The 11,958-nt window shown below is 42.3% G+C and overlaps 1 protein-coding gene across 4 annotated transcripts in view; it reads left to right on the top strand.

Moving 5' to 3' along the window:
• The first annotated feature begins 420 nt into the window (after positions 1-420).
• Positions 421-11,958, top strand: part of LOC121546287 (D(4) dopamine receptor) — a 37,779-nt gene continuing 26,241 nt past the window's right edge. For 2 of the 4 annotated variants that reach the window (XM_041857465.2, XM_041857468.2), the window contains exons 1-2: positions 421-920; positions 10,783-10,861. The gene's annotated coding sequence lies outside the window, so the exon portion shown is untranslated. Of the gene's footprint in view, positions 921-2,783; positions 2,941-10,782; positions 10,862-11,958 lie in introns of all 4 variants that reach the window. The other 2 variants (XM_041857466.2, XM_041857467.2) reach the window with 2 other exon arrangements.

Below are 11,958 nucleotides of genomic sequence, written 5' to 3'. Positions count from 1 at the left end.
GCGACAGGCAAGTGGTACTCACACTTAAAGCCACTTCTATTAAGCTGTCATATTGGTGAGACTCGTTGAGATATACTGTACGTGTAGTTCATTTTCTATGGTGGGTTCCATGGAAAATCATATAGAATATAGAACCATGTATATTCTACGAGCTCTATTTCTGTAGCTGGCAAGAAGCCCTGAAACACTGATTCAGGTGCAGCGGCTGTAAGAGAGGGGTGGAGTCAGAACGTAGCGAGACCCAGTGATAGGGCAGCAGCTGTTCTGTGTAAGTGAAGGGAGCAGGGAGGGGTGCACAGCAGCCTCTAACTGTCAACCAATCACAGAGGCTTCAGGCAAATCATGAGTAATTAAGCAAGTGATGGTCCCTCAGCATCCAGAAAGAAAGGGAGAGAGAGGGAGAGAGATGTACAGAGACGGACAAAAGTGAGGAAGATAAAAAGAAAGAGAGAGAGAGAAAATAGAGAGAGAGGGGGATAGAGAGAGAGAGAAAGCGAGAAAGCGAGACAGAGATAAATATAGAGAGTGAGAGGAGAGAGTTTGTGAGTGCCAGCACACTCTCTGTGGCTGAGTCTTTCAAACGGGAGACGATGTGGGCTCAGTCACGTTGTGTCTTATCATAAATGTGAAGGCAGAGGACAAGTTTCTGACACTTCAGTCATGGACGTTCACTTCAGACAGATGGCTCAGCAAGAGTAAAACTCGCTCATTTATTTGAGCGGGAGGAGATGGAGTAGTGAGTGTGAGTGTGTGGCGGAGCGGAGCGAGGGGGAAAACAGCTGTTGACGGACAGTTTTGTGGAGCTGAGAGAAGGAAAACAGCGGAGCAGACATCAGGGTTGACTGAGACAGGTTGGTCTGGGAACCTCGGAGTGACAGGGATAACAGGATTGATAGACTTCATGGGGTCAAAGGCTTGATGTGAGTACCTTTTTGCCTTTTGTGCTATATTTCTAGTTCTGTGTTTTACTTTTGTTGAAACTCAAGTCCTCTAATACCAAAAACAAATAATTAATAATTAATAAATAATAATGTAATTGATATAAACGTGATGACAAAAAAGTCTAAATACAAATATCTGTATATAATGGTGAAAATGTTATTGGAAAATTGTGATATGATTCTGCATATTAATACATAAAATGGTTGTTATATCCAAATGTTCAAAAGTAATAAATAATTCATTTGAGTTTAAAAAATGTAAAAGCACACTATTGGTATACCAGAAGAAATACACATTTCAAAGATTGTCATATTAAAGAGGATTTATAATGATTATAATTATTTTCTTATTCAAAACAGATCAGGCACGATTAGTATCAAGACAGAGAGTACTGGTGCATTACTTTGTTGTCCTCTATCTGATCATCTTAATGGTAACATCTCTATTCATCACTGAGTTGGACATCAAAATATATCGGCTTCATATAAAATAGTTTTCAAAAGCTAGGGTGTCAAATTTCCATTCGCTTTACCATTCATGTTTTGTGTTACCTTTAAGAGGTAGTGCTTTCTGATCTGATTGATCAGAAAGCACTACCTTAACAGGGTCATTTGGGGGGAGGCTCTTGACGTTTTATTCCTGTTGTTTATTTGCACCCTTACACATCTCTGTGAAGAGTGCATAAATGTAGCCTTCGACCAATAAGACAGCACACTGCTGGCCTCCTCTGACCAGTGTGAGCCTTGAGGGGATGGGGGGTAGTGTCAGATTCTGTCTGTGTTGAGGTGGTGTTGAAGGAGTCAGGCGCAGGAGGGTAAATCACAGAATAGCAGGCTTTAATCCGCAAAATACAGGTTTACGCAGAAATGCGTCAAACATACTCCAGGGCACAATCCGCACAAAACAGGTCCACTGGAAAATACAAGGCACACAGGAAAATACTCCTGTTAATACAACCTATCACCCACACAGACAAGGAAGCACTTATACAATGACATTTTAGTCATTTAGCAGATGCTCTTATCCAGAGCAACGTACAGTTAATGAGTGCATACATTCTTTTTTATACTGGACCCCCGAGGGAATCGAACCCACAACCCTGGCATTGCAAACGCCATGCTCTACCAACTGAGCTACATCCCTGCTGGCCAATCCCTCCCCTACCCTGGGTCAATTGGGCGCCGCCTCATGGGTCTCCTGGTCGCGGCCACAACAGAGCCTGGATTCGAACCAGGATCTCTAGTGGCACAGCTAGCACTGCGATGCAGTGCCTTAGACCACTGCACCACTCGGGAGGTGACTAATGAGGGAAAAAGGTCCAGATGTGTGTGATTGAAGACAAGACAAATGGAGTGATGATAAATGGATCGGCAGTAGCTAGTACGCCGGTGACGCCGAACGCCGAAACCTGCCTGAACAAGGAGGGGAGGCAGCCTCGGCGGAAGTCGTAACAGTCTGTGAGATAAGATCCCCCCCAGGGTGTCATGGTGCACAAAAGGAAATAACCACAGAGCCCTAATGCCATGGAAAACCAGCAGTTACTCATTTAGTATTGCCAAGACAATTACAGAATTATTCCACGTAGAAATGTAATTCATAGAACAGTTGTGCTCCTATTAGTGTGAGTAGTGAAAAAGACCAGCATCCCAACTATATCTCAGTATTTCAATTTCTAAGAAACCGAGAGACTCTACCCTACTGAAACACGCTCTCATGGCGTGCTCCTACTGCCTCCTGCTACACACTACAGCACAGCCACATGTAGGGCATACGCAGCATCATAACCCCCTGTTAATACAGTCCTGGCTCCATTTCTATCTCCTCTAAACCCAACTTCCTAGTAAGCAGCTGTTGGTACGGCTGGTCGCAGCGGCTCCGGGGGCTTAATTTGGACCCACTACCACCACCCAGGCCACCACCCAACACCACCCAGCCCAGTCTGATGAGCTCTGGAAGGCCTCCAACACAATGATAAAGACCTTGTGTCAGCCACAACTGGTGAGCACATGTGCAATGCATATAGAGAGATAACATGGGACAGGACAGGTGGTTTGCAAAAACACAGTTAGAGGGCAATGAAAACATAAAAGGGGCTAGTTCAGCTATTTTTTTTTGTTGATATTGATAAACACAAAGTAAGATTTAATTTCTCAGTACACTATACAGAGCTGTAAATGAAACTGACGGATAGCACACCCTGGAAAACAGCAATGCTTTTAATGGAAAAGACTACCCAGATGACATAAACTACACCTAACTCGACATCAGCATATTTAATGAGCAGAAAACAAAAGCTAAACAACTTTCTTCTTTAGACAAGCTTTAGATGTCTCAGGCGTGAAATGACTTCCCTGACCCTCCCTTTGACAACCATGTGTTTATATTTTTAATCATCCATTACCTACCACAACCCTTTCCAATATAAACCTTCATGGAAGGAAGAATAGAGAAAGTATGGTTGCATCTCAAATGGCACCCTATTCCTATAGTGTACTACTTTTGACATTTACATTTACATTTACATTTACGTCATTTAGCAGACGCTCTTATCCAGAGCGACCAGTCCTGCATTTTATAGGGAATAGGGTGCCATTTGGGACACACTTTAAGAAATGTTCAGATTAAGCCCTCTATAAAACCACATGGCAGGCGAGCTACAGGTTAGTTCCAATGGTTCCAGAGCACCGAGCATTCTAATATGTCCGCCCGCCGTCTCATTTGCTATTGTTTATTTGAGCTGTTCTTGCCATAATATGGACTTGGTATTTTACCTAATAGGGCTATCCTCTGTATACTCCGTACGTCACAACACAACTGATTGGCTCAAACGCATTCAGAAGGAAAGAAATTCCACAAATTAACTTTGAAGACGGCACACCTGTTAATTGAAATGCATTCCAGGTGACTACCTCATGAAGCTGGTTGAGAGAATGTGCAAAGCTGTCATCAAGGCAAAGGGTGGCTATTTGAAGAATCTTAAATATAAAATATATTTAGATTTGTTTAACACGTTTTTGGTTACTACATGATTCCATATGTGTTATTTCATAGTTTTGATGTCTTCAATATTTTTCTACAATGTAGAAAATAGTATAGATAAAGAAAACCCCTTGAATGAGTAGGTGTGTCTAAACTTTTGACTGGTACTGTATATATATATATACACACGCACACACACATACATACACACATATTTATAAATACAGTGGCTTGCGGAAGTATTCACCCCCCCTTGGCATTTTTCCTATTTTGTTGCCTTATAACCTGGAATTAAAATGGATTTTTTGGGGGTTTGTATCATTTGATTTACACAATATGCCTACCACTTTGAAGTTGCAAAATATTTTTTTTTGTGAAACAAACAATAAATATGGCAAAACAACGGAAAACTTGAGCGTGCATAACTATTCATCCCCTCCAAAGTCAATACTTTATAGAGCCACCTTTTGCAGCAATTACAGCTGCAAGTCTCTTGGGGTATGTCTCTATAAGCTTGGCACATCTAGCCACTGGGATTTTTGCCCATTCTTCAAGGCAAAACTGCTCCAGCTCCTTCAAGTTGAATGGGTTCCGCTGGTGTACAGGAATCTTTAAGTCATACCACAGATTCTCAATTGGATTGAGGTCTGTGCTTTGACTAGGCCATTCCAAGACATTTAAATGTTTCCCCTTAAACCACTCGAGTGTTGCTTCAGCAGTATGCTTAGGGTCATTGTCCTTCTGGATGGTGAACCTCCGTCCCAGTCTCAAATCTCTGGAACACTGAAACAGGTTTCCCTCAAGAATGTCCCTGTATTTAGCGCCATCCATCATTCGTTCAATTCTGACCAGTTTCCCAGTCCCTGCCGATGAAAAACATCCCCACAGCATGATGCTGCCACCACCATGCTTCACTGTGGGGATGGTGTTCTCGGGGTGATGAGAGGTGTTGGGTTTGCGCCAGACATAGTGTTTTCCTTGATGGCCAGAAATCTCAATTTTAGTCTCATCTGACCAGAGTACCTTCTTCCATATGTTTGGGAAGTCTCCCACATGCCTTTTGGCGAACACCAAACGTGTTTGCTTATTTTTTTCTTTAAGCAATGGCTTTTTTCTGGCCACTCTTCTGTAAAGCCCAGCTCTGTTGAGTGTACGGCTTAAAGTGGTCCTATGGACAGATACTCCAATCTCCGCTGTGGAGCTTTGCAGCTCCTTCAGGGTTATCTTTGGTCTCTTTGTTGCCCATCTGATTAATGCCCTCCTTGCCTGGTCCGTGAGTTTTGGTGGGCGGCCCTCTCTTGGCAGGTTTGTTGTGGTGCCATATTCTTTCCATTTTTTAATAATGGATTTAATGGTGCTCCGTGGGATGTTCATAATTTCTGATATTTTTTTATAACCCAACCCTGATCTGTACTTCTCCACAACTTTGTCCCTGACTTGTTTGGAGAGCTCCTTGGTCTTCATGGTGCCACTTGCTTGGTGGTGCCCTTTGCTTAGTGGTGTTGCAGACTCTGGGGCCTTTCAGAACAGGTGTATATATACTGAGATCATGTGACTTCTGAAGGTAATTGGTTGCACCAGATCTTATTTAGGGGCTTCATAGTAAAGGGGGTGAATACATATGCACGCACCACTTTTCCGTTATTAATTTTTTAAAATTTTTTGAAACAAGTTATTTTTTTCATTTCACTTCACGAATTTGGACTATTTTGTGTATGTCCATTACATGAAATCGAAATAAAAATCAATTTAAATTACAGGTTGTAATGCAACAAAATAGGAAAAACGCCAAGGGGGATGAATACTTTTGCAAGCACTGTATATATATATATATATATATATATATATATATATATATAGAGAGAGAGAGCGAGAGAGAGAGAGAGAGAGAGAGAGAGAGAGAGAGAGAGAGAGATAGAGAGAGAGAGAGAGAGAGAGAGAGAGAGAGATATATATACAGTAGATATATACATACACACACACACATATATAGGACTTATACCTTTCTCTAAGAAGACCTGTCAGATCAGTAGGCTAGCAGTGAAGGATGGAAGATGAGGTAAAGAGGCTACTGGGACACAGACCAGTGGTGGCTGGTTTGGTGACTCATTGGAATTGTTGGAATGGAATAAATGGAACGGTATTAAACACATATCAAACACATTGTGTCTATGTAATGTGCTCAATACCATCCCATTAATTCCATTCCGGCCATAACTATGAGCTGTCCTCCCCTCACCAGCCTCCATTGAAACAGACCATGCCCTGTATTCAGACTGACTGGCTGATACATGCTGCACATTATGCTATTAGGTTTTATTTGAGCGTTTGCCACCTGTTGCAGACACTTTTACAACATCTGTGGTCTTGCATCATTTGGCATGGACAGAGAAATGTAATTTATATATATATATATATATATATATATGGAGAAATCATCTCTGAATAAATCTCTCACAGACCCATGATAATGCAAATGGTTCCTCTCCTCATGCAAAACGACAGGCAGCTCATTAGCCAAGTAAATTAAATCTGAGGCCCCGGATCAGCATCATCTTTATGACAAAGGACGTTTCTAGGATACCGACCGGCACGTCGTCTGTGAGTGGAGACTGGAGAGACACAAGCGTCCAGTTGATGCTGCTACAGTAGTGCTAAAAGAGAACCTAATACTGACCGGCAGACATCACACCGCAGTAGGCTGATGAAGTACATGTTTTGATTTTAGCGGGTTGTTTGGCAAGGCTAGGGTGATGTGTCTGATAAAAGGCAGCAGCAGCACTAGTGGTGGTGTGGATTGTGGAGAGTGGTGTTGGACAAATGGCCACTCAGGCAGCCACGGCCGACAGAACACAACAGGAGCAGCAGCTATGGATGAAAGCAGAGAAATCCCCCGCGGAGCACTGCTCACAAGAAATACAGCAAGAAAGAGAGAGAGAGAGTGGGAGAGAAGAGAAAGGGAAAAAAAGGATGAGAGGCCACAGAGAGAGGGGGTGAGAAAATAGAGAGATAGGATGGATGAAAGGAAAATATTGATATAGGAGGGAAAGGGTCGGGAGAGGGAGAGAGGGGAGGAAAACTATAACTAGTGATTAGGATAGAGAGCAAGAGAGACAGACAGACAGACAGACAAGAAGAAAGAGAGATAGAGGGAAAATACAGGTCAATGCTCCTGGGGGTATGGTATTGGTATGCGGATGCAGATGCACACACACATAGGCAAACACACGTCATACTCACTCCATTCCAAGTCCATTCCAACTGCATATGAGCTAATCGATGTGACAGGAAGCTAACACATTCCGCATACACACACCTGCAACATAAAACGATTGTGCCACAGACAGATGCTTTTATATGGTTTTGTGTTCTTCTTCTTTATGCGAGACTAAACTTGTCGTGTGGAACAGCATCTCGTCCCAGGAGCCAATACAAACACCCAAGCTGACAATAACGCTATCCTCCTCTCCCAATACTCATTATGTAGTCTCCATGTTAGCTGTTGCCTGTGGTCCCGCCTGGCTAATTGACAGTTAAAGTGTTGAGGATGATGGACTGAGACGAGAGGAGAGGCAGCCAGTCTGTGATGTGATAGGCGCTGTAAGCTCACACACCCATGCAGGCAGGGCTCCCAGGACCAGTCATTTCAGTCATTACCACTGTGTAAATGGGTTGAAGAAATGACCACTTAGACATCAACACCTCTTAAAATGCCATTACACTCTTCCCTCTCCCTCTCGCTCTCTGGAGGATGCATATACCCAGTAGTTATTTCTTTGGGAATGTAGAGCGAGAGCTGATGTGGTGTTGGTAGATGTTACACCTCTCTTCCACACTTACTCTTTCCAGAGACTCTATGTAACACGTGTGATTGAAGAAGTGAAGTAGTCATACATTTTTATAACACACTGTACAAGAGCATGCAAACAGTGGATAACCATTATTTTGACTGACTGGTGGGAACGGTGAAAACCAGGAGAAGGGTAGTTATCTTGGCTTGCAGTTGTTATCTTTCTGCACATAGTGTTAACCCACACACGGATGTACACACACACACACACACACACACTACACACAAACACAAACACCACACACACACACTACTCAGACAAGCAAACACACACACCGACTACTCACGCACACACATCTGACCCTAGCATGTCTGTTTCTGTTTTCTAATTCCGACAGCTCCTTGCCCCATCTGCTATTGTTATCTCTAACGCGTCCCAGCATGCTCTCTGGCCCAGCGCTGATGGCTTCTGTGAACAGAAATGCTGTAAAAAAATCTTTGTAAAGGCATTTGAGCAACACAAAAGGAAATATCACAGGCTGTCTCCTGTTCAAGTATATCTCAGCCACAGCTAATAACACCTTCTTATTAAGCAGCATTTGCTGTCAGACTTTGGCATTCAGAAAACAAATTGGCTTCGGTAGGAAAACAAATTGACATTCAGCAACATAAGGTGTATATCTATATTCTGCTGTCTAGGCTGCTTGATTTCTCGCTTATATCTCTCTTCATCGCTTTCACTCTCTTTTCCTCCTCTTCCGACCCTATCTCCTCCCTCTTTCTCTCTCTGTCCATCCCTCTCTCTCTCTTTCCCTTCTCTTCCTCTCTCTGCTCCCTCTCCGTGCTATGGGCAAAGCTGGAGGGTGATTTAATGGTGCTCTGCTGAATGTTTGACACCCCCCACACACATACACACATCCGCCAACTCCCACACACGATTCCCTTCCACTCTCCAACCCACGGCATGTTTCGCTGACCCGCCCAGGGTGACAGTTTGTCTCTGCACTGGCCAGCTCTAACATTATTTATTTTATTTTTATTTATTTAACCTTTATTTAAGCAGGTAAGCCAGTTGAGAACAAGTTCTCATTTCCAACTGCGACCTGGCCAAGATAAAGCAAAGCAGTGCGGAAAAAACAACAACAACACAGAGTTACATATGGAATAAACAAAACGTACAGTCAATAACATTTTTTACATTTAAGTCATTTAGCAGACGCTCTTATCCAGAGCGACTTACAGTTAGTGAATACATATTTTTTTATACTGGCCCCCCGTGGGAATCGAACCCACAACCCTGGCGTTGCAAACACCATGCTCTATCAACTGAGCTACATCCCTGCCGGCCATTCCCTCCCCTACCCTGGACCAATTGTGCGCCGCCCATGAGTCTCCCGGTCGCGGCCGGCTGCGACAGAGCCTGGATTCGAACCAGGATCTCTAGTGGCACAGTTAGCACTGCAATGCAGTGCCTTAGACCACTGCGCCACTCAGGAGTACACAATAGAACATGTATATACAGTGTGTGCAAATGTAGTAAGTTATGGAGGTAAGGCAATAAATAGGCCATAGTGCAAAATAATTACAATTATAATTTAGTATTAACACTGGAGTGATAGATGTGCAGAAGATGATGTGCAAATAGAGATACTAGAGATTATAATTGGCAACTTGCGGAATAAAGAGCTGGCTTGGGCAGAAACGCACCAGCATCCATTATTGATAACAAGCCACAGACAGCATCAATACATCAACCTAAGCCATATGAGCACCACTTATCAGTGGCTGTCATGTAATGTAAAGGTGCAAAGTGGAGATATATAATTACAGCATTCCATTGTTCCTTTTTAAGAAGAATATCCACCATGGATTGGACCCATTGACTATAATTACTGTAATGGTCTCGTGTTCAGGGGCTATTGTTGAGGTGTGTAGGTGCTCATGTTGACATGTCCAGAGGTGAGGGGGAGTAGCTGTGGTTGCATAATGTATTTTCTTACAGAGAGGAGAAAACATTATCATCACTGAACAGCATCTCCGAAATAGCTCAGAGAGAGTTCATACATACGTACAATACACCCAATGACAGTTGAAAGACATTCACACTTTCTCTGTACCATTGGTAGTTAACCCTTTCCGGTCACAATCCCAGTATCTGTAAGGAAACACTTTAACAATGCAACAAAACAATACTTAGCCTATATACAAAATATATAATGTGCAACTTTATTTGACAGGGTATGCATGCAGAGATTCAACTTGCCAAAATGATAGTAACACAACAAGCAGTTTTATGGTTATCTAAAATATTTGCTGTTTAAATAAGGGCAGCAGAAGTGAAAATCTACCAATAGGCTCTTTAGTAGCCGCTACTGTAATGCATTTTTATGTACTTTCATGTAAGTCTAGCTCTCCCGACAATATTCACCTGAGACTATTCACCTTGATAGTGGGATTTTGGTAGGTAATTCATCACAGTTGGGCTGTAATGGCACTTCTAGAGAAATCCCATGTCCAATTAAACAGGAATTGGAGCCGAACAATGCCCAACTCTGACAGCCTGACTTACAGATGACAGAGAGTGAGAGGGAGGAAGGTTGCTTTGACTAATGGGTCTTCCCACTGTGCACAGCCGTCAGTTCAATGTCTAGTTTTTATTTACATTTGGTTGAGCTGTCAATCTAATGTGAATTCAATGTGAAATCAATAAAAAATGTCACCATGTCATTGGATTTAGGTTAAAAGTTGGGTGAAAAAAATATGAAATGCCCTTATGTTGATGACTTTTTGCAAATCCAATTAGTTAATCCACATTGATTCAACGTCATCACATAGATTTTTGGGGTTGAAATGACATGGAAACAACGTTGATTCAACTAGTTTTTGCCCAGTGGGTTGTTTGAGCACTGCAGTGGTTTTGCCCAAGGGATGTGGTGTTGTTGTAAGAGTGGTGATGGCTATCCACGTCTTTGCTCTGCTTTATCAGTCCATTCCATCTGATCTGATAAACCTCGATAACTCCTACTTTATTTCCCTGTCTTGTTTTTTTCCTTTGCACCGCTCTCGTTAAGCTGCAAACTCCCGCTTGGTTTGACATTTAAGGCGGAACGCCGAGTCCACCGACCGCGGAGATGAATTACCTGCTACACGGTAGGCCTACCCAATGCTGTGTGTGTGTGTTTGTGTGCATTTGTTTGTTTTTGTCTGGATTGCTCTTTAGAATTTGACCAATATATTAAACACAGCAGTGAGCTTGAACACCCTCCAGATCACAATTCAAATGTTCACCATGGATCAAATTCAAAAGAGCAATCCGTCTCTGCTTGGGCCAAATGCTTCTATTTGGCAATCTGTGGCTATTATTAGGATGAGATCCCTGAAATAGGAACATCATCAATATAATCACCAATGAATACATCTGGACTGACCAGATGGGAGAAGAAAATCATTTTTGGACCAGAGCCATAGACACACAGAACACGACAAATACTGTTCGTACATAATGTGTCTACCCACTAGGCAAAAACTGATTGAATCAATGTTTTTTCCACATCATAAAAAAAAATGTGATGACGTTGAATCAACGTGGAAAACTGATTGGATTTGCAAAAAGTAATCAACGTAAGGGAACTTCTCACCTAAATCCAATGACATGGGACATTGTTTGTTGATTTCACGTTGAATTCACATTAGTTGACAACTCAACATACAAATGTAAATCAAAACTAGACCAAACCACTCCAAAATTGGAAAAACAAAAAACACTGCTTTCATATCGCATCTATACAAGTGCAATGAGCTGCAACAGTTCGAGTGGGTCTTTTTTGTAGCTTGTGCAAGCTCTCATGGGTGTCATGGCAACCCTCACCTGTTGCGGTGGAGGAAAAGACTGCTCTGATCTGGAGCACGCTCAGTGGGGAGACTGTGGGAAAACAAGATGTGTGTTTCAGAACAACATGCAAAACAACAAACAAAAACAACAATAAGACAGGGAGGGAGGCTGCATACGATGAAATCTGAATTATAGTTAGAGTTAAAAATATGACACGAAAGAGGGGCATAGGGAATAGTAATACTTTTTCCTTTAAAAGCTATCCTAAAACTGCCTGACTGGAGCAAACTGCATTATACTGGCCAGATTTCTTTATTTTGAAAGTTACATATCTTGGAAACTTGATTGCTGACTTGCAAAACAGTTTGGGAATATATTAACAATAGACTAATGAAACAAATAGCAAATGATCGTT

The sequence above is a fragment of the Coregonus clupeaformis genome, unplaced genomic scaffold (assembly GCF_020615455.1).
Source record: "Coregonus clupeaformis isolate EN_2021a unplaced genomic scaffold, ASM2061545v1 scaf0013, whole genome shotgun sequence".
NCBI lineage: Eukaryota > Metazoa > Chordata > Actinopteri > Salmoniformes > Salmonidae > Coregonus > Coregonus clupeaformis.
This window is presented reverse-complemented; position numbering and strand designations above follow the sequence as displayed.